The 4,428-nt window shown below is 46.4% G+C and overlaps 2 long non-coding RNA genes across 2 annotated transcripts; both read right to left on the reverse strand.

Annotated features, from left to right (window-relative positions):
* Positions 1-376: 376 nt before the first annotated feature.
* On the reverse strand, positions 377-1,815 carry LOC109704395. The gene is made up of 3 exons (XR_002214360.1): positions 1,774-1,815; positions 1,627-1,685; positions 377-416 (listed from the first exon to the last, which is right to left on the reverse strand). It is a non-coding gene; the product is annotated as an uncharacterized LOC109704395 (long non-coding RNA).
* Positions 1,816-1,824: 9 nt separating this feature from the next.
* Positions 1,825-2,316, reverse strand: LOC109704394. The gene is made up of 3 exons (XR_002214359.1): positions 2,174-2,316; positions 1,980-2,082; positions 1,825-1,875 (listed from the first exon to the last, which is right to left on the reverse strand). It is a non-coding gene; the product is annotated as an uncharacterized LOC109704394 (long non-coding RNA).
* Between the last annotated feature and the right edge of the window lie 2,112 nt (positions 2,317-4,428).

A 4,428-nucleotide genomic window follows, 5' to 3' on the forward strand; every position in this document is an offset into this window, starting at 1 on the left:
AATTGGTGGTTGCGGTGTCACGTCCCGGGACCGGCGGAGGCCCTCCCGGTAGCGTGCCCAGACCCGCCATATGTCTACACATATAAGGCGTCTACAATAAAGCGGAAGAAAAGCAAGAAATAGAACAAGTAAAAGAAGGGAAATAACCAGCAACTAATGATATCAGAGCAAATATAGTTCTAACATCTACACCAAAGTAAAGAGATAAGGATAGACAATAAAGGAAATCATAAGTAGTACAATATCTGTCTCTAGTACAAAAATGGTGGTCTCTATACATATACGGTACAACTCTCAACCTCTCACAAGCATATAACACGAGAGGTAGACCACCTATCGAACGATCCCTCGGTAAGCACGCTAGCCCGAGGCGATACCCTTTCCGCGATCCCTGGCCTCTCCCTGCGTGGAAGGCTCTGAAAAACATCGAGAAAAGAGGGCGTGAGAACTATAATTTATAGTTCCCAGTGGGCAATTACTGACCTCAGCTCTTGCTCCACTAGGCCCCAAAAACAAGGGTAAGTAACGATAATAATAAAAAGCAATAAGGAGCATATACATAAACTGCTGAAAGAAAGCATAATGAAATGCTAGTCTACTGTGTCTCAAATAAGCATGATGTCAACCAAAATGTGCATCTATTCTATCATTACAATTAAGTCCAATCACACTAGTTTAATGTTGTTAACCTTTGTCAATACATGATGTAGAAGTTCTATCATGGCAACCAAGTATACTATATGTCTCACACTATGCTAAAAGCATGTAAATGTAACCCAACTACTAAGTCTATCTAGTAGTGATCGTTCATCCTCAACCCCGTGTCGATTTCCATTTCCAATTAGGGACCTACCCAAGGTAGTCCAGCTTGTGCCGCCTAAGTGCCTGTGGTAGCCCGACATCCCTACTCATGGAATGTGTCTGTCCCACTCGACCCCGTAGGCTTCTCAATACCGCACGAGCGAACGTAGTCGCGTAGGCTAACTCCGGAGTGCCGGCTTGTAGGGAGCGACCCTCACAAGCATGTGCGAATGAGCACAAATGGCAAGCAAGCATAGTCCAAGTCTCAAATATCCAATCCTCATGTCTCTAACATGGTATCATAACTAGCATCCCGAAGATCTAGTCTAAGTCACAATGTGAAGTTTCAACATTTGCTACGCCTAGTGCCCCTTGATGACACTTAGGCAATTTGATGTTCAACATGTTTTCCAAATCCCTCAATGGCCCTATCCACTAGGTTCACACAAGTCCTGAGCTCAATGCCGCTTGATGACATTAGCTCTCCAATTCACATGATATCAAGTTCGATGCCTACATATGTAGCAATTGTCATCTTTCATGTCTCAATTAAACTTATGTTTAAATGCATGGATCATAGCTCATATACTCTATAGAAGCATGAAACCAAAACTCATATAGAATGCTAAATGCAACCAACTCTCTCTCTCAAGCAACTCTCTACTACATAGAGGTCCAAAGTTTCATTACATATGACATGGCATTTTAAGCATCCTAAAAATCATAATAAATGCGTTTAGCATGAACATGCATGAATTAATAGTATACGAAACACTTTTCACCAATTATGAGGATTTCTCATATTATAGGCTAGGTCAAACCCACCGACGACAACGAAGCTTTTCGCTTGCTTCGATGGAGGTATCCACTAGCTTCCTAGCACCCTAGGAACATCAAAAATAGTGTCATCCAATCGATACGAAGAGCAATAAGCTCGATCTTTAACCTAGAAGCAAAAGGGCCAAAACTCACCTCAAGAGTAGAAATCTTCTCCTAAGCTCCAAAAGAGAGCTAGAACCCTTCCAATCCAAGCCCTAGGAAGGTTCTAAACCAACCAATCAAGCCTCAAAAGCCCTAGGTTTAAAAAGCCCAAAGTAAACCCTAAGTCTCAAAACTAGGGTTTGATCTCAAAGAAAGCTTTAAAATCCAAAACTAGAGGAAAGGATCTTGCCACTTACCTCTTAGAAGCCTCAAAACCAGCTCAAAGTCTTCAAACTCCAAGTATCTTCCCTCAATCAAACTCCAAACCCAAGCTCCAAGCTTCGAAAATGGTGTAAATGGCTCCAAGAGACAAAGGAGAGGGAAAAACCATCAAAATCCAAGCTAAAAATGGGATCAAATCCAAAAGGGTTGAAGGGGGGAGGTGCCCTACCTTTTTCCCTGCAGTGGAGAGCTCAAAGAAGGGCCCTAGGGACGTGGGTGCTGATATAAGAGACCCACAAATGCAAAAACACCCCTGCAGTTCGAACTGTGCAAATTCTGCCTCCTTGTACCGGTACACGGGATCTTGTACCGGTACAAGAGCTACGAAAATCCAAACCCGAGGCTCGGGTTGCGCTGTTCTGCGGCACTGTACCGGTACAAGCCCGATGGCTGTACCGGTACAACCATCAATCATTGTACCGGTACAAGACCACCCTTGTACCGGTACAAGACCTGCGAAAATGCAAACCCGAGGCTCGGGTTTGCGAGTTCGCGGCTCTGTACCGGTACAGGCCCAACCTTGTACCGGTACAAGCCCACCAGACAGCCAATCCGAGAGCTGACCAAAATCCAAATTTTTGGATTTTGGTGCAAGGCTTTGTACCACACTCCTCGGGACACGTGCCATAGGTCGGAACACAGTCAACGACCTTCCAGGAAATCTGGAAAAACTCAGAACACGACCAATCACTCGAACCTCGCAATTTGCAAAGGTCCAGTGTGTTACATGTATAGCATAGGGCGCCCGGTGCGCTTCTTGAAGAATGTCTTCCTTAATTCCCGAATCCGCCGGAACACATAGTCGTCCTCGAAAGCGCATCAACCCTCGGTCGTCCACAAGGAAATCGCCGGTGCAACCATCAACCGTTTTTCCTCTAATCTTTCGCAACTCCACATCGGAAGCTTGCTTTTCTTTGATTCTGTCCAAAAGAGTAGGTTGCACTACTAAAGTCATCAACCTCAAGGGTGTGTCAGGAGTCACTATCTCTAACTCCAACCGCTTCATCTATTCGATCAACTGCGGTTGAGTCACGACATGCATCGCTAAGTTTTCCATCGATTTCCTACTTAGCGCATCCGCCACTACGTTAGCCTTGCCCGGGTGGTAAAGGATCGTCAGATCATAATCCTTGAGTAGCTCCAACCATCTACGCTGCCTCAAGTTCAGCTCCTTCTGAGTAAACAGGTACTTCAAGCTCTTGTGATCCGTGTACACTTCACACCGCTCGCCATAAAGATAGTGGCGCCATAGCTTCAAGGCGAACACTACAGCCGCCAACTCCAAATCATGCGTCGGGTAGTTCTTTTCATACTCCTTCAGTTGGCGAGAAGCATACGCGATCACCTTGCCATCCTGCATCAATACACAGCCCAAACCATTAAGTGAAGCGTCACTATAAACCACATACCCTGCTCCAGCTACTGGTAGGGTCAAGATCGGGGCGGTAGTCAATCGTTGCTTCAACTCTTGGAAGCTTCGCTCGCACGCGTCATTCCAAATGAACTTAACACCTTTATGCGTAAGCCTCGTGAGGGGAGTAGACAGTTTAGCAAACCACTCTACAAATCTCCGGTAGTAACCGGCCAATCCAAGGAAGCTCCGTATCTCCGTGACGCTCGTCGGTCTCGGCAAATCCTTGATTGCTTCAATCTTCTTGGGGTCCACTGCTATTCCTGATCCTGAAATCAAGTGTCCAAGGAAGGCTACCTCTCGAAGCCAAAATTCACATTTCTTCAACTTAGCATAAAGCTCCTTTTCCCGAAGTACTTGGAGTACAATCCTCAAATGCTCCTCGTGATCTGCATCACTCCGAGAGTAGACCAAAATGTCGTCGATGAACACCACGACGAACCTGTCTAGATAAGGCTTGAAAACACGGTTCATCAGATCCATAAAAGCGGCCGGGGCATTAGTAAGCCCGAACGGCATAACTGTGAACTCATAATGTCCATACTGTGTCCTGAAAGCCGTCTTCGACACATCCTCGGGTTTGATCTTCAACTGGTGGTATCCAGATTGCAAGTCTATCTTGGAATACACACACGATCCCTGAAGCTGATCAAACAAGTCGTCGATCCTCGGCAACGGATACTTGTTCTTGATCGTGACTTTGTTGAGTTCACGATAATCCACACAAAGGCGAAGTGATCCGTCCTTTTTCTTGACGAACAAAACGGGCGCTGCCCAAGGTGAAACGCTCGGTCGAATGAAGCCTTTGTCCAACAAATCCTGCAACTGTGCCCTCAGCTCCCTCAGCTTTGCCGGTGCCATCCTATAGGGTGCCTTTGAGATTGGGGTAGTCCCAGGGACGAGATCTACCACAAACTCAATCTCCCTATCAGGAGGCATGCCCGGTAGCTCAGCTGGAAACGTCGGACCCGCCGGTGGGCAGGTCGCGGTCTCGCTCCCTAGAGCTGTCCGGG

Source organism: Ananas comosus, unplaced genomic scaffold, assembly GCF_001540865.1.
Source record: "Ananas comosus cultivar F153 unplaced genomic scaffold, ASM154086v1, whole genome shotgun sequence".
NCBI lineage: Eukaryota > Viridiplantae > Streptophyta > Magnoliopsida > Poales > Bromeliaceae > Ananas > Ananas comosus.